The 16,896-nt window shown below is 33.7% G+C and overlaps 1 protein-coding gene across 2 annotated transcripts in view; it reads left to right on the top strand.

Moving 5' to 3' along the window:
- csmd2 (CUB and Sushi multiple domains 2) overlaps nt 1-16,896 on the top strand; it is a 560,701-nt gene that overhangs the window by 193,356 nt on the left and 350,449 nt on the right. The window lies entirely within an intron of this gene.

Genomic DNA, 16,896 nt, shown 5'->3' with positions numbered 1-16,896 from the left:
AAATCTAACTCTTTAACGTCAACACTTTACTCTGAAATGCTTCAACACCGAGAATTTAACTCAGATGAATTTGCTGTGTATATATATATATATATTTATGTATGTATGTATTTCAAGAGAACATGCACAAATCTAAATGTAGTGGTGCAAATTGGCAATGTTCATTAATCTTCACATTATTTACGATAGCAGTATTAGATATACATCAATTGTGCGTTTAAGATTTTTAGCCCTTCTTGAAAGGAGGGTCATATGTTCTATATGAATGAAGTGAGAGAGCCTATAAATATCTTTTAGGGCATTCTCTGGGTCATGTGGGTGTGAACCCATTGATTTTGGCTTCTTGCACTCTAAAATGACTCTTTCTGGGTGCCCCGCAGAGGCTCGGCATTTGACCCATATTGGAGAATAGAAAGCAGAAGGACCACACTGATTTTGTAAGCAGGTTTTCTACCGTGGCTGCTTTGTTCTTTGTAATGATAGACGTGGACCATACGGTGAGAGATTAAAGGTAATGGATTAGATCAGCCCCATTCCTCACCGCTGAATACTTTGCACTCCTCTCATTTTTCGAGAAGCCGGTTGACTGCAATGGGCTTTAGTCTGCTTGCTGTGTTTTACAGACATTGCTAAAGCCAACACATTGTGTCACTCTACAAACAGCTTTTAAAAGTGAGCAATATGTATGAAAATCTAGGCAAGAAGCAACCTATGATGATCATTTAGTCTATCTGCTAAACAGTAGTTTAGTGTAAAGTGAAGGAACCACGAGGCAGATTGTCAACCCAATTCAAGGGCATCCAACCCATAAAACTTAACCTATTTTAATTTTAAACCAAAACTTAAGTCCAAACACAATTAAACTCAGAATCCTCAGCCTACCAATTAAACCTTCAATCAACTCTTAAACCAAGCCCATACAATTACATTTCTTTTCTGACCTTAACCAAACATTAAATCAATCTCTATCACTTAAACTGGTTAAAAAAAAAAAAAAAAATTTGTCTTGTTTTTGGTCTAGTCTCCACTTTCCTTCCTAATCTGCAATTGTCTCTCTGGCTCCACCGCTAGCTGTATTACAGAAAAAATAAATAAATAAAAAAAAATGACTAATGTTTTGCTTCTTACACTTTACATACCTGAAACTTGCCTACAGCACTTATTTATTGTTGCTCTTATAGTTGTATAAATTGCTTCCTTGTTCGCATTTGTAAGTCACTTTGGATAAAAGCGTCTGCTAAATGACTAAATGTAAATATCAAAACAATTAACATGATACTAATAATAATAATAATAATAATATTATTAATAATAATAATAATAATAATAATAATAATAATAATAATAAACATGTTATTATTTTCAGAAATAGCATGTAAATATTATTTTGCTTACCCGATTGACAGGTTATATCCTGTAGAGGTAGGGGACAGGATATACAGTTTGTGCAGGTAAACTGTTAAGGAGGGATGCTATGCAGCCAGGAGTAGATCCAAATGCAGCTTTATTATGAGAATGGTCAGACAGGCAGGGTTCAAAAACTAGCCATAACAGTATAGTAGACAATCCAGAAGCGTAATCCAAAAACAGGCAAAAGGTTCAGGGCAGGCAGCAAAAAAGCCAAACACAATAAACAGTCCAACATCAAAAACACAAGAAACAAGGAAAAATGCTTTTGTAAGGATAGTAACAGCTAAACAATTTTCAGCAAAGTCTGTGTGTTTGTGTGCTGTATAAATAGTCCATGTAATTAGTCTTGATAGTCCTCTTGCTCTGTGTATGCAGTCAGTCAGGATTAGGTACCGGTGTGAGTGCATGACCGGATCTTGTAGTCCATATTGGCAGATTTGTAGTCTGTTACCGATCTGCATCCATTAAATCTTTGATAATCATAAAAATTACATCTGTGGGAAGTCTCCATAAAGATAGATGTACACGTCTGTATGGACACCAGAATAGCCATGCGGTTCCATGCTATATGCTTTTATTAACTGAACTCAAAACAGATGACATCACACAGGTACGGATAGCACACTCATTCAAATTCATGACATTATCTTTCAATTTCTAAGTATGTTTGGTGACTAAAATATTATTGTAATGAATATATCCATTTAATAAATCTGTTTAATTTAAATACAACAAAACACAATGCCTATATTCATTGAGAAATGGATAAAAATATTCATTTTCAAAATGGGCTGCACTCAATTACGCTGAGCACTGTATATATAACTATGTGAAAAGCGAACACTTGGAGTTACATTGTGTTGTTTAAGTGTTTCTTTATTTTTTTGAGCAGTACAGTATATATGTGTGTGCAGTATGTATATTGTTTGAAGCCATGGGGCCAAGAGCTTATGACTGATAGGAGCCTCCAGCTGAAATGTCCGCTCTGACTACAGAGAAAGCACTTCAGATATTAAATTGACACAGATAAACAAACAGTGCTTGAATGTGTGCCATTTACTGCTGGCACACTGTGAAATAAATGCACATGTTCCTGGCTCTTCATCAGCTTTGATGTTTTCAGCCAGTCACAGTATGTTTTCATCTCTTTTGCGGTGCATTAATCACACAGTGTGTACATTCTTGCATTTTATAAATCCTGAATATGTTTCTTGTGTTTCAACATCTCACAATTGTGACAACAGTGCGCCTGGTGCCCGGGGCCTCCGTAATCCTTCATCGCCAAAATGTTTTTGATGTTTAGGGGAAGATAAATCTGAAATCGATAATACTTTAAAAACAGACTGACTTCAAAGTGGTTTTGAACGTCCAGAAGATTAGCAGAAAAATATATATTTGGATTTGGCATAATGCCGTAATATGTAATACAGTTCTGCTCAAGGACATCTGATTTTCTAGCTTTTGCACAGTAACAAAATGTCAAATATTCAAAACCAATAACATTGCAAAATATCCTTCAAAGCATTTAAAGTAACAGCCTTATTGCCTGGCATGTAAACAAGACTATATTTCCCTAAGGACTGATCAAATCCACCGCAATTTGGCAGCAAATCAGATTAAATCAGTTCACTTCAACCATTTTTTTTTCAATTAAATACTACACAAGATGGGATGTGCATGTGTTGCATACATTTGCAGGTTAGTATTTAATTGGATTAGTGCAAATAACTAATCAGCCAATTTCATAACAGCGGACTGTAAAAAAAAAAAAGTCAGTACATCACAAAAAAAAACAAAACATAATCCTTATTTTCTTTCACTTTTACTTGTACACTCAACTTTTGGAAACATCAGCTGCACTGACTCCAAATTATTTGTCAGTAATACATGAAAACATTAAGTTTTAACATAAGATTATTAGTTTTCTGGAGAGGTGAACTACTAACAACTTTTCATTCATGACATTTTTTTGTCTGCAAAACTGAAATGCCTAAAGTTGACTGAAGAAACAAAAAACATAATCCTTATTACCTTTTTCCTGGTGTACTCAACATTTTTTCATCTTTAATTAATTGGACAGTAGAGAGCATAGACTGAAAAGCAGGAGGAGAGAAGAGAGGGGAAGGATCGCCATAGGACTTAGGTGGAAATCAAACTTGAGTCACCGTTTACTTCGGAGCGCTATGTGTGGACGCAATAACCTCTAACCACAAACATAGTTCAGTTGAGAAAAAAAGGAAGGCATGTTTCACATGTGAACCATTACAAAACATTGTTCCCTGTTTGTCCTGGCATGTTTTTATCCTTGTCTTGTTTACCATTATTGTTGCTTTAGTTCCTGCCCTGTTTCTAATTATATGTCTTATAAATGTTAACATTTGTTTATGTTTTAGTTTTATTTACTTATTTTTTTTTAGTTGAACTATGTTGAGTTCACATCAGATGCCAATGGTGTAATGGTTAGTGCATTGACACATGGCACTCCGGTGTTCACAGCAACCTGAGTTCGATTTCCACCTTTAGGTCCTATGCCAATCCTTTCCCTCTTTTTCAAGCTTTTCTGTCTATGCTCTCTACTGTCCTATTAATTAAAGGTGAAAAAATAATGTTGAGTACATGAGAAAAAAGGAAATAAGGATTGTTTTTTTTTTTAATGCTTAATTATAGGCATTGCAGTTTTGCAGATTTTTATTTTTTTTCATGAATGAAAAGTTGTTACAGAGTAGTTCACGTTCACGTCTTCAGTTCACTGTATTAATGACAAATAATTTTAGATCAGTGCAGCTGATGTTTTCAAAAGTTGAGTGAGCAAGAAAAAGCGAAAGGAAATAAGGATTATGTATTTTTTTTTACAGTAAAATTTAAAATGATAGTTTACTCAAAACTGGTAATTCTGTCGTCATTCACAACCCTGCTTGAATTTCCTACTTCTGTTGATCACAAAATAACATATTTTAAAAAAATGTTGGAACCCAATAACTATTGGATTTCATAGTATTTGTAAGGAAGTAAATGGTTACTGATGTTCTTCAACATTAAAATATCTTCTTTTGTGTTCAACAGAAAAAAAAAAAGAAACTCATAAAGTTTTGAAATCACTTTAGGGTGAGTCAGAAGCAATTGTTTACGTTGTTGGTGCCATATGGACTTATCTTAGTACTTCAGAAGGATTTTCATGCACAAATATCTCTATAGCAGTGACATTCAACCTGTTGTCAAACATTATCAGCGGTACTCCTGCAAAATAGATATACACTCACGGCCACTTTATTAGGTACACCTTTCTAGTACCACATCGGCCCACTTTTGCTTTCAGAACTGACTTAATCCTTCGTGGCATATATTCAACAAGGTACTGGAAATATTCCTCAGAAATTTTGGTCCATATTGACATAATACAATTACACATTTTCTGCAGATTTGTCAGCTGCACATTCATGATGTGAATCCCCCAACCAAACACAAATAGCTGGTTCATTTGAAAATTTACTCTGGGCCACAGTAACATTTTGTATATTACTTTTGGTATCGTGTGTCATGAGTTTACAAAGAATAATTGAAAATGCCTTGTTGATGATGATCAGAGAGTTTTTTTTTTTTTTTTTGTACCTCGGGCAAATTTTAGTTTTACAATTTACATTTGTGATTACTTTTAATTGGGCTGCTTGATGTAGAAAAATGTGCTATCAAAACAAACGTGATGAATGAAATGATTATGGCGCTCGCTCTTAAGCTACGCTCAGTAACTGCAGAATCAACAGTATTTAAATACCACTTTATGGATGTTGCCAACAGTTGCTGATCAATGAGATGCATTTTAATGGAAAATAATGATCGTCTCGTTTCGAAGGTCTGGACAGCAGCTCTGCATCAGATGTGTTTTTCATATGGCATATAGACAGTAGGAGAAAGCAGATGAAAAAGTGTTCATCTATGTGCCATTGTTTTGAAAGCCTGGCGTTTCATTTCAGAGTTGTGGATTTTCCTTTATTTGCAGGGTTTATTTTGTGAAATATTGATGAGGGTGGCAGAGACAGCGGGCTGCACTCTTATTTTACAGCCGGCTTTAATGAAAGTGCTCTGCGTCGCTTCAGCGTTTTATTTCACGGAGCACAATTATTCTTCGCACACCATATCCCGCCACTAATCTTCACACCGCACACACGCATGCACAGAGGCATTAACATGATTAATTCATTTTCAGCCAAATAAGATGGCTATTAGCATAATAACACTCAAAGACATCATGCGATGTGAAGGTCTTTTGTTTAACAGTTCTTCCCTCGCTGTAGATTTAGAGAGCACATGTTGAAAGGAGTAGATGGAGATGAAGATCTGTCAATATTTACTTATTATAACCTCATGTCTTTAATGGGTTGTAACACAAAATTTGAATTTCAGAATAAATTTGTTGAATATTTTTATGCAGTGGTTACTCAGAGCTGTGGACATTATAATTAAAAGTTATATAAACATAAAAAATAGGGTTTATAGCCTAAGCCTAGTATAAGAACCATGCATGTGAATACCTCATGTTAATCGTATATTCAACACTTATTTTTTCTATATTCAGGCTCACTGTGAATACATACCCCTTATACATTTCTGGAGAGTATGAATTATGTAGCCAGAGCTACATGAGCTGTTCTGCTGTTACCAGTTAGCCCAGTAGCTCACTGCATACGTTGGTGGACTAGAGACGCAGAAAGGAGTTGACCTTGACACTGGAATTTGAGTTCAGCAGATAAAGCAAAAACTTAAGGCAAAAATTAAACAAGTAAATAACAGGGTGAGAATGTGGTAAAATAAAAAATAAAAAAAAATGTTAAAAATCAGGTAGCATTTCTTTTTCTGGATTGCTTTTAAAAACACTGTTGGTTGGGTTTTAGGGAAGGGGGTCATCAGGTCAATCGATGCTTTTAAACTAGCGGTTGGGTTTAGGAAAAAGAGTGGGTGGGGGCTTCGATTGGTCATCGGTAAGTCCGTCTGTTAGTCTACAGCAGCCTTTGGTGGATTTACGCGAAACAGCAGGATCGAATGGCACTTGCAAAATAAATTTGAGGTCTGAAAAAGCGTACACAACGACCTCTGGTGGATTCATGGAAACAAAAACTGCAAAAAATGTACCTCATGGGATGTATTGTGCAATCTCCAGAACTGTATGTAGGGGTACGCATCGATAAAGACCTTGGGATCCATATATTAGTTTTAAACTGCAATCAATAAAACAAATAAAATTCTTTGCATATCCACACACACACACACACAAAAAAATAAATATATTATGAATAATTCCACTCAAATTATTATTTTTTTTGCTCGTTCAAACTACTTATTTAAAATGAGCTGAAACAAAACAATTCTTGATTTCATTAGAAAAACTGAATTTTTAAAAGTTTTAAGTTAACTTAATAAATTTGTGTTAGGACAACATGAATGAATTGTGTGGAATCCTGAATCTTGTACAGTGTATATTATACAAAATTTAAAATAAATCATTCTTGAAATAAATAACTATAATATATATTAATAAAAAATAATTATATCAATTAGATATTGAAGTATATGTTTATTTTACTATTGTAGTCTTATTTATGATTTTAATATTTAGTAGGAAAGTAAAAAAGTTTAAATTATAAGGCACATTTAACTTCAGTTTGGCATTGACCAAATTGCTGTACAAAACCAAAAAAACATTTTAAATAAAGAATGCAGAAAGCATTCAGAATCAAATAACTATAAAAGGAATACTAAAATAATAGTATGAACAACAACAATGCACAAAAAAGAAGGAAAGACATTTAATCACAATTTATATATATATATATATATATATATATATATATATATATATATATATATATATATATATATATATATATATATATATATATATATATATATATATATTTATATACACACACACACAATTTATATGTATATGTATATATATATATATATATATATATATATATATATATATATATATATATATATATACATATATATATATATATATATATATATATATATATATATATATATATATATATATATATATATATATATATATATATATATATATATATATATATATATATATAATTCAATTATTTTAAAAATATATATTTATTTATTTTGGTATATTTTTATTCATTCAATATTTATATTCATTCATTCATTCATTTACCTTCGGCTTAGTTTCTTTAATAATCAGAGAATGAACCGCCAACTTATCCAGCAAATGTTTTACGCAGTGGACGCCTTTCCCTTTCAGCTTCAACCCAGTACTGGAAAACATCTATACACACTCATTCACACACATACACTACGAACAATCTAGTTTATTCAATTTACCTATACCACATGTCTTTGGACTGTGGGGAAAACCGGAGCACCCGGAGGAAACCCATGTAAACACAGGGAGAACATGAAATGACAGCTGACCCGGACGGGACTCAAACCAGCAACCTTCTTGATGTGCGGCGACATGGCTAACCAGTAAACAACTGTGTTGCCCTATTTATTTATTTATTTATTTATTTATTTATTTTGTAAATTTAGATTTTTCATTTAATAATACAATTGTCATTAAGCAATTATATGTGTATTAATGTTTTTAACTTGACAAATACTTCTACTACTATTACTACTACTACTATACTACTAATGTTAAATCATATGCTCACTTTTATTTTGGCCCTTTTCCTTTTAATTCTTGTTGTCAACAGATGTTATTTAGACTTTATTCAGAGGTATGGAAGTATATACTATTGTCTATTGTCTATACTATTGTCAGTGCAGGCTCTACACTTCCACACAGTCTCTTTCCAGTCCATCTCTTGAGTCATTTACCAGGCCGCTGTGCTGTGTGTACAGGTGGGATTTTTGGATAGACTTTTGGATGGTGTTTTTCTCGCTGGCGTGCTTCAATACCTGTCTATATCAGCATGGCCCTGCATGTCTTTGTGTCATTGAGTTCCATCGGTCACGGCTCAACATCCTCATTGAGAGAGCAGCGTTTTCAGAGTCAGCAAGACACGCTGCACTGGCTGCTCGCAAAATGGCTGACTCACTCTAAACAACACTAAAACACTCTTCTTTCTGCCCAGCACTTCTCAACAGAGTGACTCTAGTGGACAAATCTTTATATAGAGAGTGCAGTCAGAAATGGAAGCTGTGGGAAAAAAAAAAAAAAAAAAAACACATACTGCACTGTTGGATTTCTGTATGACTGATTATTGGTTGCACTAATGGATTGTATGGAAGCTGGATATATAGTGAGTGTTGAACAATTTTAAATTTCACACACAAAGATTACAAATGATCAAGGTCTTGGGGGAAAAAATCTGTTTTTTTTGTGCTATTTATTTATTAATTGATTCATTTATTGATTCATTTATTCATCCATTCCCCCCTAACTTTCTTTTTTCCTTCTTTCTTTCTTTCCTTTCTAAAACCCCAACAGGAAAGATAAAGGAGTGCAAAATCCCACCTTCAGATTTAAAGCCACTAATAAAAGTTCAAGACTCCCTGGAGTACTTTTTTGTGTGTATGTTGAGCATCAGTTAAGACAACGTTAGCATCTGTTAGCTTTAATTGTGTTAAAAACTAGATAGTTTTAAGCTTTTGTCAGCTAATTTTATCTTCTGGGTTAAAAATAACTTCGGGGGCGGGATCAAAATCGATAACGTAGTGGAGCGATGATGCGTCAGTTTATTATTACTATTATTCATTGCTGAGTTTTCTTATCCTATTAGAAGACCCTGCTTCTTAATTATAATAGAGCATGTGCGTTCCGAAGGCAATGCAGACCTGCCAAGCTGCGAAACCCAGTAATTGGGTAAGACCGCATCCGCATATGGCAAGGGTTGTAGGTTTTGTTTCCATGATCTACGAGGTTTGTTGCATGTTTTTACCTCCAATTCTGTCAGGGTCAATACAGCAAAGCTGTTGGTTTGCAGCAAGCATTTTTGTCAAAAGCTGTACGAGAATTGGAGAATGGTGGATTTTGTCTTTTATCAGTTGGGTTTTTACCATTCAGACACATCGCCTATATCTGTGCTGCGGTGTTTGGTTTAAAATTCTCTGTATTACCGGCAGTAATATGGTTTATGGTTGAAATAGACTGGGCAAGAGACCAGCTACATTACTATCCACTGTGTCTGCATTCAGACCCAGGGATTGAGGAGGAGAGAACTCCTCCTCATTTATGGTGTTTATATAAACACGATTATCTTTATAATGATATAACAAATTGTAGTTATGTGTATATGAAATTACTAATAACAAATTTAGCAGGGCAATAATATACTTACTGATTATTTCTTTGCATTTAAAATTAAATTATATTAGACAATGTATTTTTTTTTTAATCTGGGGGGACTTTAAATGAAATATGTTTAAATATGAATCCTTTTGAAATTGTATTTTTTTATTAAAAGTAAACCTTAAATTTTTATTTTATATATTATCATTATATTATTATTATTTATATATTTTATCTCGTGTAATATTTATTGATGTTGATGACTTTTAATTGTTAGTATATTTTTATAAAGTTTTATTTTTTTAATTACATATATAGCGTGGGTTTCTTCTGGGTGCTCCGTTTTCCTCCACAGTCCGAAGACATGTGGTATATGTGAATTGTGTTAACTAAATTGTCCGTAGTGAATGCAAGTGTATGGGTGTTTCTCAGTGTTGGGTTGCAGCTGGAAGGGCATCCTCTGTTAAAACATGCGGGATAAGTTGGCGGCTCACTCTGCTGTGGCGATCCCTATTTAATAAAGTGACTAAGCTGAAAAGAGAATGAATCAATAAATGAATGAATGAATGAATGAATGAATATACAAAACAATATACAAAACAAAAGTTTAGATACTTGTGTATAATGTTTAATGCAAACAGATTTATAGTTAATGCAATCAAGCTTAAATTTTATTTATTTATTTATTTATTTATTTATTTATTTATTTATTTATTTATTTATTTATTTATTTGTCTGTCTATCTGTTCATTCACCTGCAGTGTCTTGCCTTTAAATAATAATTTCATATTTTACACGTAAGTACACAATAGGTGTTTTTGGTCTAATACACATTTTTTACCTAATCTTTCATATTTGTGTGCGAATACATTATGAACCGCAATTATAAGATGTCACGAAAGGATTTAAAGTAGTATAGAAGGAAAACTAGGATACAAAAGTTAGTCTTTAAGGTTAGTAATGGGGTAAAGAGAGTCTTTTTCTGTTTGTGTAGGTGTGTTTGACTCAAACGGGTCAAAGGAAGGTTTTGCTGGGGTTCTCCAACACTGTGGAAACATGTTAGCTGAGTATTGATCTGTGTACTCTGTTATCCATCTTAATCCAATACTTTGTGTGCTCCAACATATGATGAGGTCAAAAAGTGAATAGATTGAGGCAGTGAATGAATGATTACTTACTGTACAAGTATCTTCACATTAAAATATATTTTCTTGTAAGTTCATACATAATTAGAGTATGTTCTCAAAAATGGCAACATTACTTATGACAGTATTTTTCTTAGACTTTAGATTTAGGCATCTTTTCTTGCTAGATTTTTCTTTTTCCTTGCAATCCCAAACATGATATAAAAGTATATGGAGGCCATTTGTTATTATCTGTTTTCTATCCATCCTGTTTATATATATATATATATATATATATATATATATATATATATATATATATATATATATATATATATATATATATATATATATTCCAAAATGGTTAAACAGAAAAAAAAAAAGACAATACTGCCCTGTAAGTTTTATCTCGCTAGTTTCAGGTACCTTCCTCTCCTGTTGACAGGGGTTTGACGCCTTATGGGTTTTTAATTAGATGAGGTGATTAGGAAATTGTGGGAGAGGAAAATTAAAAATGGGATTAACACGGTCTTAGACTCCAGGAGACAGACTAAAATGAGAAAGACACACTATCAGCTCCACATCAGTCGCCTGATTCACCCATTATTAGCTTTCTGTTCACAGCAAGCAGCTCAGGATTACAACACAATGCTTGGCCAGAGAGCAAGAGGTAAATATCAAGGCAATGTGGATGGAGTCCAGCTCTGATATTGGCATTGCATGCAGATTAAATCAGCTGTCTGCGTGAGGTTGCCTAATCCATATTGTAGATATAGTACACGCAGATACATGCATACATCCTCAGGCTTTCGAACCAAACGCAAAGAGATGCAGATATGTGTTCATGTGGTGAAAACGGCATGAAAAGATGTCCTTGACTTGTTTGTTGTTGTTATTGTGTGCATGAGCTGATGTTTTTTCGTGGTGAACATACAGCAACATATCACATCAATACAATACAATACACATCAATGTCAATTCTTACAGAAGTCGTACGCAATTCATGTCGTTTCCGCAATGTCAAGAATATGGTGATAATCAAACGTGTGGTCTGGATTCTATGTTTTCCCCTCAGATAATTACTTTGATATCTCCCTATTGAGATTCAGAGGCATTCATTCAGCTTGCTGGCCTTTATTTTTAGTTATTAATATCTTTTCTTTTCATTTCGGATGGCTTCACCACCATGCTTAAAGATGATAGCGAATGTTTTTCATCTGAAAGAATGTGTTGGGGAAGTTAATGTGGAGTGAGGCGGAGGAGGGTTTGTATTGAACAACAATACAGAAATGTATTTTATGGAGACTTGAACGAGGACTTGTTGACTCTAAATTGGCAAATTGAGCACATTTTATGAGTGATATGTATAGCCACATTCATTTTGTGAAATGCCTTTGTGTTTTCACACTTTATGCTTGATTGTTTTTTTTTTTTTCTCCAAAAATGATGCATTAAAATCCTTAAGATAAACAAATAATTTTTGAGACCAAATCCAAAGATGACAAGTAATACTTTTATGACTGCTTGTTTGGTTAAATAATTGGACAACCTAAACTTCCCTTCTTACATTGAACGCACTTGTTGTATATACATGCATATGAGGGTATCTGTTATCTAACAATATGTGTAAAGGTTATAACATGTAATTTGTCAATAATGCCAACTTAAAAACACTGTTAAAAGCAACAATAAAAATGGCATTTAATCATTTGTATGCCATTATTTCTAATGGCTCTTTGTTTATATTTTGAGGGGAAAATATAAATCAATCAAACAAACAAACAAACAAACAAAACAAACTACTATTAATGGCAACTCAAATACAAGGTTAAAATCATCAATATTGTTTATATTTATAATGTTTTTGCTATTACTACTAATGCCTCAATAATTGTATTTTGAGGGAAAGTAGATGTCTATGAATCAATCATTCAATCAATCAATCAAGAAACCAACCAACCAACCAACCAACCAACCAACCAACCAACCAACCAACCAACCAACAGTCAATCAAACTACCCATTATGGCAACTTAAAACACTGATAAAAACAACTATATTGCTGGTATCCATTCATTTCTGGTGCATTTATATCAAATAGGTCATTTTATTTTGAAAAAAGTAGAAGTCAATCAATCAACCAACCAACCAAGGGCAGCCAGTTGCCATATAATTATTATTTCTAATGACTCATTGTTTGTATTTTAAGGGAAAATAGAAATCAATTATAGCCCAATCAATCAATCAATCAATCAATCAATCAATCAATCAATTAACCAACCAGTCAGTCAACCAGTTAGTCAAATTACCCATAATGGCAACTCAAAAACACTGTTAAAAACAACAATATTGCTGACATCCTTTCATTTCTGGCACAGTTATATCCAATGGGTCATTGTATTTTGAGGAAAGTAGAAATCAATCAATCAACCAACCAACCAACCAACCAACCAAGGGCAGTCAGTAATAATGATATTAATAATAACCTTTATTTATCCAGATAAGTCAATTGAGAACCAGTTCTCATTTACAATGACGACAGTGCCAGGAGGCAACATAAAAAGCAGATACAGTACAAAGCAGCAGGGACACAATACAATAACAATTTCACAAATGTGTAATAATACTAATAAATATAAAACCAAGGAAAACCTAAAAACAAGCACAGTGATCTTGTACTATTGACGGGATTGAATTTTTAAAAGATTATATTGGAATGAAATTGTTAAGCTTTAATGTCTGCTGCAAATGATTCCAAGCTTTAAGTCTCAATTTTATTTTTATTTATAATGGCTCATTGATTGTATTGTGAGGGAAGTAGAAGCCAATCAACCAACCAAACAACTAACCAACCAACCAACCAACCAACCAACCAACCAACCAACCAACCAACCAACCAACCAACCAACCAACCAACCAGTCAATCAGACTACCCATAATGACAACTCAAAAACACTGTTAAAAACAACAATATTGCTATATCATTTATTTCAAATGAGTCATTGTATTTTGGGTAAAGTAGAAATCAATCAATTAGTCAACCAACCAACCAATCACGGGCAGTCAGTTGCCATTTAAGCAGCAGTGATTTGTGAAATTTTCCCAAATAAATAATTTTTTAAAAAATGATTTGGGATTTTCAAAGTAGTGCATGTGCTGAGTTTGCTTTATAGTTTGCTTTTTTGGAGTAAATGTGTGTTATCTCTCTTAGGCCAGAATTTATTTTAGTTACATATTTTATTGGCGGTAATAAAAGTTGAGTTTTTCGGAGGCACACTATAAATAGCAAGTCTATAAATGCGGATGATAAATGGCTGCCGGTACAGGAGTATTATTCTGGCTCTTTTTCAGACTATTTAGATAGGCAGGCTCAGGGCCAGAAAAAAAGAGTGTGGGACTTTTGCCAAAGAGTCTTAAAGTATTCACCTCTCAGCCTTCAATATCCCTTGGTCTTTCTCTGCTTATGCCTACCCGCCACCTCTGCCCTCCTGAAAAATGCTTTGCTTTCGCCTCTTTGTCTTTGAGCTCCATATTGAAGTGCTGCATTAAAACCTGCAAACTTTAGAGCTGCCGCATTTCCAGCTCTTTCCTCCTACTTAAATGCAATGATAATTTGGTCACATCAGCAGAGATAACCAGAGGACTCCTGGATGTCATGATGAAGCTTGTAACTCTATAATGGATGCTCTTTTGCTACAAAATTGGCCTTTTAAGTGGACGTGTCGTCACCTACCGTTCCAAATCCCTCCAACCCCAACTCCTTCGCCCCTGCTGACTGCGGTGACCCATAAAGCCGATTAGACTGGCCCTTTGCTGTAGGTTCCTACTTCAAAGGAACGAGAGAGTGAGGAAGCGGGAGATATGGTTGGGAACGGGAATATTAGTTACAGGAATAAGTCTGCAGGCTTCCTCCCAGCTAAAACAGGGGTGATGATGGATGTGCGCTTTTAGATGCTGGTTTGATTTTTAGAGTTGCTTTTTCTTTCTTTTCTGGAGGACTATGTCCACTGGCCTGGATAATTGCTTGCTTTTATAAAATAGTGGTTATTTCATACCAAGTTATTCTACCAGCACATGTGTTTTGCTCGTGTAGAAAATTCCGTAGGGAAATCAAATGCTTGTTAAGAAGCAACACAATATTACAAAGGAACAAAAATGCAGGCAGTTGGACAGTAAATGGACCAAATGCATATTATACACTGCTGATTGTAGGTCAAGCTTTTGTATTTTATTTTATTTTGTCAATGGAATGATGGTTTTATTCATGAAGGACACATTAAATTGATCAAACATGCTACTTAAAATTCAACTTTGGCTTCAAATCCATTTTATTTTATTTTATTTTATTTTATTTTATTTTATTTTATTTTATTTTATTTTATTTTATTTTATTTTATTTTATTTTATTTTATTTTATTTTATTTTATTTTATTTTATTGCAAATGGGTATTTCCATTAGCAATGCAGAAGACACAGATTTGGAAAAAGAGGTTACACTTTTTTATCCACTCTACTTAAGCATTAACCTGTGAAAACAGAGCACACCAAAGACCCCATTTTAATTTGGGAATGCTGATGTTCCATTTCAGTTTTAAAAGACAATAAAAGTGCAGCTACAATCACTCAGCGAACTACAATCAGTCACTCACTGGTCTTCTGGATTATTGCGTATTGAATGAAGCCCTTCTCATATGACCATTACATAACAGGTAGACATTGACTGCTAAAATGGTTGCCATATGCAAGTGAGTGTGAATAAAAAAGTAGTTTTCGTTCTAAAACTCACTTTTAAAAGAAACATACATAAAGCAGTAGTGTGAATGACACCTTGAGGCTGATTTATACTTCTGCTTCAAGTGCATGGTCCGGCACAGCCTTCACATGCTCGCATAAGTCTTACCTGGCGTTGTGGGGCACACGATAAATTGATGATAAAGTATAAATCTAGTCCCTTGCTTAACCACTAAAAGGAATGCACCGGTACCAATACAAATTCTATTGATTCTATCCCGATGCTGTGCCTCTTTTTTTTTTTTTTTTTTTTTTTTTTTACATGATACAGTTTCTACAGTTCTGGTGATAAATTCAAATAAAATATTTTCTTTACTAAAAAATAACAAAAAATAACCTTCATCATGACATTGATGTGACCTGTTGTGATCTAGCTTATGTTTCCTTTTACTTGATACACATTCCCTTGCCTAAACTCGATGTAAAACAAGGTCGGCTTATATGCTTCAGCACCAAAACACAAACTGGTCTGTTAAATAAAGTATTAATAAAAAAAAATAAATTACAGTGAAATATTCAGTTACAGAGTATCCAATATTAGGATAAATAATTTTCTGTTGATGATAGTTTCACTTTTATTAATTTAATCAACTACTTTGACCACAATAAGCCAGACTTTACAAGCCATTCGCAGCACTGAAAGTATCCCCATCGGAAGAATAAACTCAGTCAGAAAGATGAGAGAACAGAAACTCATTGTGAGAATAATTTTGCAGAGCTGTGCTCGTTGCATCTGCACGATCGTGCAGCCTTCCTGTATCTTCGGACAATCCCAAAAACAAAGGGAAGAATTCAGTAGGTTGAGGATCTGTCCTATGTATTATTGAGCCTTTTTTAATTTAAAATTTCAGGTAGGCTTACTTTGAGTGTGAAAAGCAGGTAATATTTAGACATATACATGATTTAGAAACAGCAATGGTCAAAAGGCAAAAGCATAGCAAAAGGTCGAAATTAACCCATTTAATGCAAAACTAAATGCATTTCTCTTTTGATTATTTAAACGAACAGGAACAAATAGTCTTGGAGAAAGTTTTTTTTTTTTTGCCATAGATGAATACAGTTTGAATTGTGAATGAACGGAGAATGATTGACAGTCGCAGTGGCAGAAAGCGCTGAATTAAACATTAATTTAACCACTTGAATATTCATCTATGCTTCACATTAAACTATAAAATGTCTTCAGAACATATAAGATGTAGTAGGCCTACATGACAACTTACTAGTGCCTTATGATAGGCTACCTCCATGGCTCGGATCGGTACCAGCTAGTCAATACCCTGATCCAGCAAAAACATTCAGTATC

This window comes from Danio rerio, chromosome 19 (assembly GCF_049306965.1).
Source record: "Danio rerio strain Tuebingen ecotype United States chromosome 19, GRCz12tu, whole genome shotgun sequence".
In the NCBI taxonomy this organism is placed as follows: Eukaryota; Metazoa; Chordata; class Actinopteri; order Cypriniformes; family Danionidae; genus Danio; species Danio rerio.
This window is presented reverse-complemented; position numbering and strand designations above follow the sequence as displayed.